Source organism: Pyrus communis, chromosome 15 (assembly GCF_041283825.1).
Source record: "Pyrus communis isolate YQ-2024b chromosome 15, ASM4128382v1, whole genome shotgun sequence".
NCBI classification, from domain to species: Eukaryota; Viridiplantae; Streptophyta; class Magnoliopsida; order Rosales; family Rosaceae; genus Pyrus; species Pyrus communis.
This window is the reverse complement of record NC_142579.1, coordinates 13,820,187-13,836,355: the sequence shown is the minus strand read 5'-3', so window position 1 is coordinate 13,836,355 and position 16,169 is coordinate 13,820,187. Positions and strand designations below refer to the sequence as shown.

Below are 16,169 nucleotides of genomic sequence, written 5' to 3'. Positions count from 1 at the left end.
AGTGACAGTGATATGAAGATGTAAGAAATCAAAACCCAATTAACTAATGCACACAAGACAAGTAAATAAGTGCGGGAAGAAGTGTTAGAGTGTAGATACACATAGACACAGCGTAGGTGCCAAGGTGCAATCCAGCAAGCTAAATACTAATTATACAGGGTATGAAAGAAAACCTTACATTGATGGATGTCTGTCAGAACCACCGTAGAGTCCTCATGGGTCACCAACACGCACTTCTATCTAGAACTTAGAAGGGCGCAAAACAGAAAACGTGAGTGGGCAAAAACAAAGCTTTTCAAAATCATTTCTCTTTCCAAAAGTAATAACCCCTCATTGTAAAACCTGTATAGTTTCCCAGAAAATAATAATACATACGTATATAAAAATCAGCCTCAAGAGTTGTGAAACTCAAATATATGCCATGTCAAGTATCCCAATATGGAAATAAGTAGCCAGATGAAATAAATCAATGTAAAATGATATGTCAGCCGAAGTCACCTAACGTGACCTATAGGACTAAACCTATAGCTCATCAGATATGTCTGCACACAAGTCGGAACCACCTATTGTGGTCTGTACAACAAGGCTGGGTGCAAATAAGTACACTCAAGTGCTACAATCACGTGAAGGTTGTGCGAATAATCGCGGGTCACCTATGAGTCGGAACCACCTAATGTGGTCTGTACGACAGGGCTGTGCACCAAACTTGGATCCAAGGTAAGCATGCGGTGCGGGAGGTGAACATCACGTGAAGGACTATGCCCTGGCCACGGACAGAATCACTAACATCGGGGTGCAGGATAATGATCTCTAAATGCATCTACTTATAACTACAAACAATGCATCCACTATCATCAATATATACTCACCTAAAGCTTACCTGGGCGTCCGCAGCATCAAGCAACAATATGCATATCTATACTAATGCATACTCTAAAGCATAATGCAATTGACATGGCATTTAATTTAAAACAAATTTCTCGGAAAACGCAAAGCATATATACGTATATATAGAAAACCAAAAGCCCACTCACTGGTATTTAGCTAGATAGTAACCCCCGAGTCTTGCCTAACTGCACTCGTCCTCCAGAAACATCTCACCTATATGTGAAATTACTATTTTAACATTAATTTTAAGTACATAACCAAAACCGTGTAATAACTTCTCATACGTTGCTCAATTGGGGTGATTGAATATTACATCGTGGCCTACTCAACACCACGAGCATCCCCATATTTTTATAATAATTTTTCGACGTCCCATGCGCCAGTCACGCACAGGCACGTGCTAGACACGGATAGAATTTTAAACGCCATTAGGGAATATTCCCCTAAATAATAGAATATTTCGTTAACTTTACCTGACACCGTTAGTATATTCTGTCAAAGTTGACGGAATATTCCCCTTCCTTCTCCGGTCGTTCACCCGATTCCGGTGCTGATCGTTGCTGCGTAGCCGGAAACTGGAAAAATTTCAAATTTAAATATCTCACTCAAATCTCAACCAAACTTCACAAACTTTACATGGATTTGAAGCCCTGAATGAGTAGAACATGTTCTTACCACTTTGAAGTCCTAAAACTGATGGGAACTAGTTGGAAAATCCTTCAATATTCCGGTCAAAACTGCAACTCAAGGAACTGACATATCCCAACATCCAAAACCTTCCAAAACTTCTCTATGATCTATGTGAAGTTGTTTTAAGACTCCCTTAAGCCCTGAAACTTCGTAAAACATCCACGATCACGATGGAGTAGCAGAACACCTCGCTGGAGCTCGCGAGTTCCTGGGTTTTCGAGGTTCTTTCACAAAACTAAGGGTACGATTAGGTTCTTGACCTTGCAAGGAACTCGAAAATGACCTCCACTAGTTCGATCTGTGCAAGATGAAGATGGTTAGGGGTGTGTGTGTACGGACTGTACAGACAAAGGAAAGATCGACAGAAAGGATAAGGGTCGTGTCTATCGTGTTCGTGTCGTTTTCGTGTAACACCTGTTATCTTAACGGGTCGTGTCGTGTCACACCCGTTATCTTAACGGGTCCTTAACAGGTCGTGTCACTTTACCCGACGGGTAAAGTGACCCGACCCGTTATGACCCGTTATGACCCGTTAAGAAAAAAATATATTTTTTTAAAATTTGCACATACCACACATTGCCACATAAATATTACTTCAAAACATTAAAACATTTCTCGTTCAAGTACTATATCTACACTCGAAAATCCAAGCATGTACAAACAATTTTGACGGTTTGGATTGTTGAAATTAGTTTTGGAGAATTCATAAAACGATAAATTGACTAACACTTAGAGTTTATTTATACTTTCATTAAGTATAACATAAGATTTTGTGGTATCCACTTGTGTAAATATTTTAAATTGAAGAACGAATTCATTCATTGTATTCATATAGGGTCAAGGAGTGTAGTTATAAAAAATCATCAAAATCGGAGTTAAAATAACCGTTAAATCGTGATTTTTCGTTTATAACCGTTGAAAAGCTTTGTCCCGTTACTTGATCTCTGAATGTTTTTTTTTTTGTGATTTTTTGCTGATGTGATATCCAAGCATATACAAACAATTTTGACGGTTTGGATCGTTGAAATTAGTTTTGGAGAATTCGTAAAACGATCGATTGACTAACACTTAGAGTTTATTTATACTTTCATTAAGTATAACATAAGATTTTGTGGTATCCACTTGTGTAAATATTTTAAATTGAAGATCGAATTCATTCATTTTATTCATATAGGGTCAAGGAGTGTAGTTATAAAAAATCATCAAAATCGGAGTTAAAATAACCGTTAAATCGTGATTTTTCGTTTATAACCGTTGAAAAGCTTTCTCCCGTTTCTTGATCTCTGAATGTTTTTTTTTTTGTGATTTTTTGCTGATGTGATATCCAAGCATATACAAACAATTTTGACGGTTTGGATCGTTGAAATTAGTTTTGGAGAATTCGTAAAACGATAGATTGACTAACACTTAGAGTTTATTTATACTTTCATTAAGTATAACATAAGATTTTGTGGTATCCACTTGTGTAAATATTTTAAATTGAAGATCGAATTCATTCATTTTATTCATATAGGGTCAAGGAGTGTAGTTATAAAAAATCATCAAAATCGGAGTTAAAATAACCGTTAAATCGTGATTTTTCGTTTATAACCGTTGAAAAGCTTTCTCCCGTTTATTGATCTCTGAATGTTTTTTTTTTTGTGATTTTTGGCTGATGTGATCTCCAAGCATATACAAACAATTTTGACGGTTTAGATCGTTGAAATTAGTTTTGGAGAATTCGTAAAACGATAGATTGACTAACACTTAGAGTTTATTTATACTTTTATTAAGTATAACATAAGATTTTGTGGTATCCACTTGTGTAAATATTTTAAATTGAAGATCGAATTCATTCATTGTATTCATATAGGGTCAAGGAGTGTAGTTATAAAAAAAACAGCAAAATCGGAGTTAAAATAACCGTTAAATCGTGATTTTTCGTTTATAACCGTTGAAAAGCTTTGTCCCGTTACTTGATCTTTGAATGTTTTTTTTTTTGTGATTTTTTGCTGATGTGATCTCCAAGCATATACAAACAATTTTGACGGTTTGGATCGTTGAAATTAGTTTTAGAGAATTCGTAAAACGATAGATTGACTAACACTTAGAGTTCATTTATACTTTCATTAAGTATAACATAAGATTTTGTGGTCTCCACTTGTGTAAATATTTTAAATTGAAGATCGAATTCATTCATTGTATTCATATAGGGTCAAGGAGTGTAGTTATAAAAAATCATCAAAATCGGAGTTAAAATAAACGTTAAATCGTGATTTTTCGTTTATAACCGTTGAAAAGCTTTGTCCCATTACTTGATCTCTGAATGTTTTTTTTGTGATTTTTTGTTGATGTGATCTCCAAGCATATACAAACAATTTTGACGGTTTGGATCGTTGAAATTAGTTTTGAAGAATTCGTAAAACGACAGATTGACTAACACTTAGAGTTTATTTATACTTTTATTAAGTATAACATAAGATTTTGTGGTATCCACTTGCGTAAATATTTTAAATTGAAGATCGAATTCATTCATTGTATTCATATAGGGTCAAGGAGTGTAGATATAAAAAATCATCAAAATCGGAGTTAAAATAACCGTTAAATCGTGATTTTTCGTTTATAACCGTTGAAAAGCTTTGTCCCGTTACTTAATCTCTGAATGTTTTTTTTTGTGATTTTTTGCTGATGTGATCTCCAAGCATATACAAAAAATTTTGACGGTTTGGATCGTTGAAATTAGTTTTGGAGAATTCGTAAAACGATAGATTGACTAACACTTAGAGTTTATTTATACTTTGATTAAGTATAACATAAGATTTTGTGGTATCCACTTGTGTAAATATTTTAAATTGAAGATCGAATTCATTCATTGTATTCATATAGGGTCAAGGAGTGTGGTTATAAAAAATCATCAAAATCGGAGTTAAAATAACCGTTAAATCGTGATTTTTCGTTTATAACCGTTGAAAAGCTTTGTCCCGTTACTTGATCTCTGAATGTTTTTTTTTTTTGTGATTTTTTGCTGATGTGATATCCAAGCATATACAAACAATTTTGACGGTTTGGATCGTTGAAATTAGTTTTGGAGAATTCGTAAAACGATAGATTGACTAACACTTAGAGTTTATTTATACTTTTATTAAGTATAACATAAGATTTTGTGGTATCCACTTGTGTAAATATTTTAAATTGAAGATCGAATTCATTCATTGTATTCATATATGGTCAAGGAGTGTAGTTATAAAAAAACATCAAAATCGGAGTTAAAATAACCGTTAAATCGTGATTTTTCGTTTATAACCGTTGAAAAGCTTTGTCCCGTTACTTGATCTCTGAATGTTTTTTTTTTGTGATTTTTTGCTGATGTGATCTCCAAGCATATACAAACAATTTTGACGGTTTGGATCGTTGAAATTAGTTTTAGAGAATTCGTAAAACGATAGATTGACTAACACTTAGAGTTCATTTATACTTTCATTAAGTATAACATAAGATTTTGTGGTCTCCACTTGTGTAAATATTTTAAATTGAAGATCGAATTCATTCATTGTATTCATATAGGGTCAAGGAGTGTAGTTATAAAAAATCATCAAAATCGGAGTTAAAATAAACGTTAAATCGTGATTTTTCGTTTATAACCGTTGAAAAGCTTTGTCCCATTACTTGATCTCTGAATGTTTTTTTTGTGATTTTTTGTTGATGTGATCTCCAAGCATATACAAACAATTTTGACGGTTTGGATCGTTGAAATTAGTTTTGAAGAATTCGTAAAACGACAGATTGACTAACACTTAGAGTTTATTTATACTTTTATTAAGTATAACATAAGATTTTGTGGTATCCACTTGCGTAAATATTTTAAATTGAAGATCGAATTCATTCATTGTATTCATATAGGGTCAAGGAGTGTAGATATAAAAAATCATCAAAATCGGAGTTAAAATAACCGTTAAATCGTGATTTTTCGTTTATAACCGTTGAAAAGCTTTGTCCCGTTACTTGATCTCTGAATGTTTTTTTTTTGTGATTTTTTGCTGATGTGATCTCCAAGCATAAACAAACAATTTTGACGGTTTGGATCGTTGAAATTAGTTTTGGAGAATTCGTAAAACGATAGATTGACTAACACTTAGAGTTTATTTATACTTTCATTAAGTATAACATAAGATTTTGTGGTATCCACTTGTGTAAATATTTTAAATTGAAGATCGAATTCATTCATTGTTTTCATATAGGGTCAAGGAGTGTAGTTATAAAAATCATCAAAATCGGAGTTAAAATAACCGTTAAATCGTGATTTTTCGTTTATAACCGTTGAAAAGCTTTGTCCCGTTACTTGATCTTTGAATGTTTTTTTTTTGTGATTTTTTGCTCATGTGATCTCCAAGCATATACAAACAATTTTGACGGTTTGGATCGTTGAAATTAGTTTTGGAGAATTCGTAAAACGATAGATTGACTAACACTTAGAGTTTATTTATACTTTTATTCAGTATAACATAAGATTTTGTGGTATCCACTTGTGTAAATATTTTAAATTGAAGATCGAATTCATTCATTGTATTCATATAGGGTCAAGGAGTGTAGTTATAAAAAATCATCAAAATCGGAGTTAAAATAACCGTTAAATCGTGATTTTTTTGTTTATAACCGTTGAAAAGCTTTGTCCCGTTACTTGATCTCTGAATGTTTTTTTTTTGTGATTTTTTGCTGATGTGATCTCCAAGCATATACAAACAATTTTGACGGTTTGGATCGTTGAAATTAGTTTTGGAGAATTCGTAAAACGATAGATTGACTAACACTTAGAGTTTATTTATACTTTTATTAAGTATAACATAAGATTTTGTGGTATCCACTTGTGTAAATATTTTAAATTGAAGATCGAATTCATTCATTGTATTCATATAGGGTCAAGGAGTGTAGTTATAAAAAATCATCAAAATCGGAGTTAAAATAACCGTTAAATCGTGATTTTTCGTTTATAACCGTTGAAAAGCTTTGTCCCGTTACTTGATCTCTGAATGTTTTTTTTTTGTGATTTTTTGCTGATGTGATCTCCAAGCATATACAAACAATTTTGACGGTTTGGATCGTTGAAATTAGTTTTGGAGAATTCGTAAAACGATAGATTGACTAACACTTAGAGTTTATTTATACTTTTATTAAGTATAACATAAGATTTTGTGGTATCCACTTGTGTAAATATTTTAAATTGAAGATCGAATTCATTCATTGTATTCATATAGGGTCAAGGAGTGTAGTTATAAAAAATCATCAAAATCGGAGTTAAAATAACCGTTAAATCGTGATTTTTCGTTCATAACCGTTGAAAAGCTTTGTCCCGTTACTTGATCTCTGAATGTTTTTTTTTTGTGATTTTTTGCTGATGTGATCTCCAAGCATAAACAAACAATTTTGACGGTTTGGATCGTTGAAATTAGTTTTGGAGAATTCGTAAAACGATAGATTGACTAACACTTAGAGTTTATTTATAGTTTCATTAAGTATAACATAAGATTTTGTGGTATCCACTTGTGTAAATATTTTAAATTGAAGATCGAATTCATTCATTGTATTCATATAGGGTCAAGGAGTGTAGTTATAAAAAATCATCAAAATCGGAGTTAAAATAACCGTTAAATCGTGATTTTTCGTTTATAACCGTTGAAAAGCTTTGTCCCGTTACTTGATCTTTGAATGGTTTTTTTTTGCTGATGTGATCTCCAAGCATATACAAACAATTTTGACGGTTTGGATCGTTGAAATTAGTTTTAGAGAATTCGTAAAACGATAGATTGACTAACACTTAGAGTTTATTTATACTTTATTTAAGTATAACATAAGATTTTGTGGTATCCACTTGTGTAAATATTTTAAATTGAAGATCGAATTCATTCATTGTATTCATATAGGGTCAAGGAGTGTAGTTATAAAAAATCATCAAAATCGGAGTTAAAATAACCGTTAAATCGTGATTTTTCGTTTATAACCGTTGAAAAGCTTTGTCCCGTTACTTGATCTTTGAATGTTTTTTTTTTTGTGATTTTTTGCTGATGTGATCTCCAAGCATATACAAACAATTTTGACGGTTTGGATCGTTGAAATTAGTTTTAGAGAATTCGTTAAACGATAGATTGACTAACACTTAGAGTTTATTTATACTTTGATTAAGTATAACATAAGATTTTGTGGTATCCACTTGTGTAAATATTTTAAATTGAAGATCGAATTCATTCATTGTATTCATATAGGGTCAAGGAGTGTAGTTATAAAAAATCATCAAAATCGGAGTTAAAATAACCGTTAAATCGTGATTTTTTTGTTTATAACCGTTGAAAAGCTTTGTCCCATTACTTGATCTCTGAATGTTTTTTTTTTTGTGATTTTTTGCTGATGTGATCTCCAAGCATACACAAACAATTTTGACGGTTTGGATCGTTGAAATTAGTTTTGGAGAATTCGTAAAATGATAGATTGACTAACACTTAGAGTTTATTTATATTTTCATTAAGTATAACATAAGATTTTGTGGTATCCACTTGTGTAAATATTTTAAATTGAAGATCGAATTCACTCATTGTATTCATATAGGGTCAAGGAGTGTAGTTATAAAAAATCATCAAAATTGGAGTTAAAATAACCGTTAAATCGTGATTTTTCGTTTATAAGCGTTGAAAAGCTCTGTCCCATTACTTGATCTTTGAATGTTTATTTTTTATGATTTTTTGTTGATGTGATCTCAAAGCATATACAAACAAGTTTGACGGTTGGGATCGTTGAAATTAGTTTTGGAGAATTCGTATGCCATCAATCAAGTTCTGTGTGTGTGTGTGTATATATATATATTTATTAAGTAGATTTAAATCTATTTATTTTGTATGTATAAATTATAATTGACTGGTACACGGAATAGTACATACATCACGTGTCACGTGTGTTATTATAAAAATAGTGAGATATGTCATGACAGTCATGTGTGTGATAAAAAGTTAATAACTTAAAAAAAAAAGAAAAAAAATTTCTCACCACTTCTATTAATTTTCATTTTTCCCTCTCTTTTTTGTTTTAACTTTTTCTTATCATTTTCACTTTTCCCTCCAACATCTTTCCCTAATTCCCTCACTTTTTTGTTTTATTTTCAACTTTTCTTAACATTTTCATTTTTCCTCCATTTTTTTTTTCAAAAAGGACGGCAAGTTGGCAACAGCAAGAAATTGATTATTAAAATTTGAATGGAAAGAAATTACATCAAATTTCAATGGATGCAAAATCATGCAATGCATCATGCATATTAAATTATTAATTAATAATTATTATAGTTTTTATAAAATTTAATATATATATATATATATAATTATTATAGATAGACTTAATATTTTGGGGGTATAATTATTATAAATTTTATAGTTAATTTAATATATATATATTTATTATAATTTTTAGGGGTATAAAATTGTAAAATTAATGTATATAATTATTACAGTATTTTTTTAGGGTTATAAAATTATAAAAATAATATTCTGCTTATCGTGTATCGTGTTACCCACGTGTATACCCGAACCAACCCGTTATCTTAACAGGTGCTTATCGGGTTACCCGATAACGACCCGATTCGTTATCGTGTCGACCCAAACACCTGTTAATTTCGTTTCGTGTCGTGTCGTGTCGGGTTATCGGGTCGTGTCAGAAATTGCCAGGCCTATGTACATGTGTGTGAATATGTGCGTGTGGTCCGAATTGGACATAAATAAAAGGGATCTTAAGCCCTAATTGGGCTGCATATTTAGTGACACACCCCGACCCAGAAAGTCCACTTGGACCCTGAATCGAACTGTGCTGGCCGACACTTGGAAGGTGACGAAGCCATAAAATGTGATAGTGTACAAAAAGTGAATAAATTTGAATCTAAAAGTGTCTAAGTACCAGAGTGCGCTACGAGTGGGAGCGAACCCATTTCACACGCGATGTCAGAGCATAAGTAAGGTACAGTAGTATGGGTAAGAATCATACCCTAAAAAAATATCCATTAATACTAAGATTCACCACAGATTGTTGTCGATACAAACTCAGCAGCTAAAACCTGGAGGGCACCAAACAGAAGGTGTGAGTAAGCAATAAAACCAAGCTTCCCAAAGTTATTACCTCTCTAAAAGTAATGCCCTAATGTAAAACCCGTATCGTTTTCCATAAGACAGTACAACATATATACATATATCCAAACCATACTCAGAAATGACCAAAACCACGGTTTGCCATTAACTCCACCATACATTAATAAGTAGGCCAAATGAACTAAATCAATACAAAGTGATATATCAGTCAGAGTCATCTAAAATGACATGTACAACTTATTCGTATCTCATCAATCATGGCTAGCATATAAGTCGGAGTCACCTCTAGTGACCTGTACGACTTATCCATATCTTATCAATCCTGGCTAGCATATAAGTCGGAGTCACCTCTAATGACCTGTACGACTTATCCATATCTTATCAATCCTGGCTAGCATATAAGTCGGAGTCACCTCTAGTGACCTGTACGACTTATCCATATCTCATCAATCCTGGCTAGCATATAAGTCGGAGTCACCTATAGTGACCTGTACGACTTATTCCTATCTCATCAATCCTGGCTAGCATATAAGTCGGAGTCACCTCTAGTGACCTGTACGACTTATCCATATCTCATCAATCCTGGCTAGCATATAGCTCAATAAGTATACCTGCACACGAGTCGGAACCACCTAAAGTGGTCTGTACGACAGGACTGGGTGTAAATAAATAAGCTCAAGTGCTACGATCACGTGAAGACTGGGCGAATAATCGCGGGTCACCTACGAGTCGGAACCACCTAAAGTGGTCTGTACGACAGGACTGTGCACCTACCTTGAATCCAAGGTGAGCATAAGGTGCGGGAGGTGAACATCACGTAAAGGACTGTGCCCTGGCCACGGGCGGGAGCACTAACACCGGGGTGCAGGTTTATGAGCTCTCAATGCATCTCAATATAACATGTGCAACTCATGGCAACCAGTACGACAGTATCGAAGTTGCCTAACACATAACTGTAGTCATGCTATAACGAAATCGATTCAACTAGTACCATAAACTCACCTGAACTTACCTGGGTGTCCTGAGTTCACCTTTGCACTTGAAAGCATTCCCAATAATTATATGCAAGTAATATACATATCGATATACTATGATGCAATCTAATACTCAAACATGTCGTAGCATGTTCAATTATAAACAATACAGTGAGAAGTGTACAATCAATAACGCATTACTCCCAAACTATTTATTTTCAGGGATAATTATCCATGACGACCCAATTAACACTAATTTAGCTAACTAATTCATAAAACTAAAACTTGCCTTTACCAATTTCCTTCGCCTTACTCAATTTCCCAAGCAAGGCTTTGGTCTCGAATATTTTATGGCTGCATCTAACGTCTTGTTAGACTGCCTACGTACCCTAAATAGGGATCAAGCCATTCGTAGTTCATATCGTACTTCAAGCATTCACAATAATTATATATGAAAGTAATATACCTAATCAATTTAAAAGTGTCGATAGAACTCTCAATAATATGTACGATAAAAAGGAAAAGATCCACTTACTTGGAGTCCACGCTATGATTCTCTAGCGCACACTTCGAGGCGTCTTGAATGATTGGTCTCTGTGACCAATTATCAAATCACATCTCAGAACTCTTATCCGAAGAGTACGTAATTCACATAAAACACAACCTCAACGACATTCTAAAATAGTTTGATACCCATTGACCACAAGTCAACCGTCGATCGGGTTTACAACCCTGTATAACTTGACCCGGAAGATCCGCATATCAGATTTCCAATCCGCAACTCCCAACGATCCAAAATATGTTTCAAGAATAACATACTAAAATTTCATTACGATCCAACGGTCAGATCTCCGCCAATTGCCTAAAACAAGTGGCCATGAACATTTATTTTACTAACTTACAAATCCAATTCAGGAAGATCCGTAAGTCGGATTCCCGATCTGTAAATTCCTATAATCTTTAAATATTACGTATTATAATATATCCCATTTTGGTGACGATCCAACGGTCGGATCATCGATTCACATTTTCATCAAGTAACGTATCGTAATGAATTTAGGTTCCAACTATCAACCTACGTCATTCAAATGACAAAACTGAATTCAAGACATTTGACATAGCCTAAAAATAGCATTGGCGGCCCACTGGCCACGCGCCGCCGCACGCGCCGCCGCGGGTGGCGGTCGGCCGCCCCGACTCGCCGGAAAATCCAACTATTTCCAAAAATTCTCAAACTTCACAGAAATGAAGATCTCAGTGAGGGGAGCAACTTTCATACCTGCCACGAAGTCCAAAAGTGGACGGAAGATGGTCAATTTTGCCCACGAAGCCGGCGGATGCCTAAAACTTCCCGACGTCGATTCGTCGTCTACGGTGGTCCAACGGGGTCAAGGTTGGTTGGGTTTTGCTCCTGGGATTGTGGGCTACAAAGCCCAAGTGGTGGCATCGGCCATTGCTTTGCCGATTGGCCGGAAAATCGAAAAGGGTGGCCGGAGCACCATTGATTTTCGTCAACTTTCGTGGCCTCAAACCGTCTCATACCATGGTCAATCAAGGTGGTTCTTGGGTGGGTTTTGTAGAGGGGAATGAGAGCTTCAAGATGGTGGTGGTGGCATCGAAAAACTCCACCGGAGCTGGCCGGAATCGGCCTTGGAAGGTGGTCTCGTGGTGGCGCGGGTATGGGTGCACGGGAAGCTCTCTTCCCTTTTTTTTTTTTTTTTTTTTTTTTTTTCTTTCCTCCCTCCGTTTCTGATTTTGGGCTTCCCCCACAAAGTGGGGGTTTAATTTAAATACACACTAAACCTTGAATAACCAATTTCGAACGTTCGTAACTATACCGTTATAATCCGGACGCGCAAACGGCTTTCGCTTATACGTTCGTACCAAAGAGTACTACGAGGATATGCTTAAAGAATAAGTCCCACATCTCTCAAGTCGATGGTCAACGGAAGTCAAAGTCCTTGCCTCTAGGGCAATTTAGTAAATTCACGCTTTTAAAATAAAAAAAAAACGTAAAATTTGGAACGGGTTGTCACATTTAGGGCTAACAATTGACCCCAAAACAAACCTAAAATTCTAATTGGACCTAAGAAAGTCGGAGGTGTGGTGATTGGTCCATTTCCTTAGCCCAATTACACAATCGTTTATTCGTAATATTTTCATTACGAACCCAACTCGACCCTAAATCACGTCAACACTCTCGTGACATCGAGTATGATTTAATAACATCAACGGGAAAATAATTTAAAACCATATACATACATTCACATCACTACGACTTGAGGGTATAATCATCATTTTCACACATTCAAGGATAAAATACATTAATTCAGGACGGGTCGTCACAACCTACCCCCTTAATAAAATTTCGTTCCCAAAATTTCTATACACTAACATAACAAACCACTAATATCCATAAAATAAGCGTGGATAAATATCTCGCATATGATCCTCCGTCTCCCAAGTGGCTTTCTCCACCGAGTGGTTCATCCACAAAACTTTCACCATGTGCACAGTTTTGTTCCTAAGAACCTTATCATTCCAGTCTAAAATCGTCACCGGTTCCTCATCATATGTCAAGTCTAGATTAATTTCTGAAGGTTAAGGAGGTATCACATGTAATGGATCGGAGACATAATGACAAAGCATAGAAACTGATGCGTGATTTACTTGACACTCAAATTAAACCCTCGTTTGACAATTGTAGTAGAATGGATAAGTGAGGGATCGTTCTAGACCGGGGATTAGGAGGGCTTGCTAAAACCTTCTAAATTGACTTAAAAACATAAAAACACAATATAAAACACTATTTAATGCTCGAAGAAAGCAAAACTAAAAATAAGAAAGATTAAGACTAAGATTTCAACGAAATAGGGGGGAATTGGATTTGGACGAATTTAAACTAAAATGAATACTTGGAAACAAAACAAATTGTAAATATGGATTTGACGGAAATGAATGGATGGGAAGCTAGCTAAGGGTTCTTTCTCTACACATGATATTTATGCATATGAATCAATTTCCAGTTATTCCTTCATTGAATTATGAACGACAATGCCCCAAATTAACCGTGACATCACTAGTTAACCCTCAGATTTTCCTTATATTATTGGATTGGATGGCATCATTCGACAACCCAAAACATTCTCAAAAGTTCCCTACATGTCATCATAATAGAGATACAATCGAAGATCATTAAGAATAATGAAAACCATAAGCATTGACAAAGCATTTGCAACTATGACATCATGTTACTCATGCTAAGAATTAAACTTAACGCGATCGTGACAAGCGACCTTCACTACTTTCAAGTATAAGATAGTAACGATTATGTGAAACCTTCTTAAACTTTAGTCACATATTCATGCATGCTAATTAAGTGTCGACCCTCAATCAACAAACACAAATAAGTTAATCATCAAATAGTTAAGCCAATTGCATTCACGAATCAAGAGTTCATAACCGGAATTCATCAATTCATATCACATAAATAAACATGGTATTGAAATCACCCCTAGCCAAAAAGGGTTTAGTTCCTCATAACTTTGAAATCAAAGAAACACCTAAACATTCCAACAACTCAAACTTGAATTGTATGAACGTTTAGGCACTCTTCTCTTCCATTTCTCATATTACAAAACAAAGAGAATTGAATTTAAACATTGAAATCAAAGAAACGCATAAACATTCCAACAACTCAAACGTGAATTGTATGAACGTTTAGGCCCTCTTCTCTTCGTCTTCTTTGTAGCACAAGGACTAAGGGATGTTGTTGGTGTGTTGAATGGATTGGGGGATTATGGAAATGGAAGAAATGGAGGAGAAAGGGAAGGGAATGGTGCAGAAAATGGAGAGACTCACAGCTAGGGAGAAGATGGAAGTGTTTTGTGGTGTGTTGTGTATGAAAATGAGATGTTCTTGAATGAATGAATGCAAGGGTATTTATAGGAGTAGTGGAGGGAACATATGGTTGTTTGTTTAAGATGCAAGTGGCTAATTAATGATGGAAAAGTATGTGATTTAAAGGATGCAAAGTGAATGAATCATGAATCATTGTGGATGAAAGGTGGAAGTGCATGTGAGATGTTTGGAAAGGAATAAAGAATGAATGGTGGAAATGTGAGTGAATGATGTGCATGTGTGAGAATGCATGTGGAATTAAGAGGAGTATGTGGTGAAATGATGAAGTAGGAAGGTGGAAATGCATGTGAGATGTTTGGAAAGGAATAAAGAATGAATGGTGGAAATGTGAGTGAATGATGTGCATGTGTGAGAATGCATGTGGAATTAAGAGGAGTATGGAAGTGAAATAAATGAATGATATGTTAAGTGATAAGTGAATGATATGTGGTGAGTGATAAGTGAATGGTTTGATAAGTGATAAATGAATTAGTTTAAAGGGCTAGGGTTTAAGTACATAGAATGGGCCTAAAATAGGTTGGTTTGTATGGCATAATGTGTTTGATTGGGCTAGAGCCATTGTTTTGTGTCTTCAAGTGCATACAAGGCCTTCAAATTCGTCCATCCTCTTGGCTCCATGGATAAGCTATCCAATCCATGCCCAAAAATGCTCCAAATGGCCTCAAAATGCACTTTCTTGCTCCCTAGGCCCTTAGAACCTGAAAACACACAAAAGAAGCATAAAGGACTAAAATAACGAGAGAAACATAACGTAAATGCACGAGAACAAGCCATTTAAGTCGCATGAATATGCTCCTATCAAATACCCCCACACTTAGCTTTTGCTAGTCCTCGAGCAAAACAGAATAAAAACAAATAAACAAAACGACACTAAACACGTAAAACACAACCTAAACCTTCCAACAACCGTCTTAGGGATTTCCAATGCACATGACAAGTTAAAAATCATCATTCTCACAGATTTTAGTCATCTTCACATTTAAGTACATTCTTAATCATAGTCACCATATACTAGTTCACAATTAAGCATTTAAAACCATGTTTTGAATGTAGTAACATGCCTTAGAGAATTTGCTCAATTCCTTTCAAGATATGCACTCAATTTTTACTCAGATTTTCTAACTACACACCCTAATCTAGTCATATGTGAGAAGATTGATGTAAACATGAAAACGACACTCACATATATGTATCACAAAGAACGCAAATTCTGGAGTTAATAATCAAGTTTAGATATGATCTCATGAATGGAATGCTACTACTTAGACGCGAGAACCAGTGACACCATAAGCTCATACCAAGTTCAAACTCCACAAATTGAAATACACAACACTCAAGATAGAAGTCAAGGGTTGTAACGGGGCTTGGGGTATGTGGATAAAGAAGGGATATGGAAAACAAAGGTTCTTAAAGAAATAGTGAGCAAAGCATTTTAATCAACTTAGAATTCACTTTTGAATGAAAACTCAACTTTTGAACAAAAAGGGAGAATTTAGACAATTTACGCCCAGAATTGGTGTTTTGGAACCTTTCTTCAATCACTTATTCTTTTCTCTTTTTTTTTTTTTTTTTTTTTTTTTTTTCTTTTGAATCTCAAAAC

At 34.7% G+C, this 16,169-nt stretch overlaps 1 long non-coding RNA gene across 2 annotated transcripts; it reads right to left on the bottom strand.

Moving 5' to 3' along the window:
• Window positions 1-9,441: 9,441 nt before the first annotated feature.
• On the bottom strand, window positions 9,442-12,452 carry LOC148690544 (uncharacterized). Of its 2 annotated transcripts, none has more exons than XR_015956555.1 (2): window positions 11,928-12,452; window positions 9,442-9,643 (listed from the first exon to the last, which is right to left on the bottom strand). It is a non-coding gene; the product is annotated as an uncharacterized LOC148690544 (long non-coding RNA). The 2 variants fall into 2 exon arrangements; XR_015956556.1 differs by lacking the exon at window positions 11,928-12,452 and adding an exon at window positions 11,184-11,221.
• Between the last annotated feature and the right edge of the window lie 3,717 nt (window positions 12,453-16,169).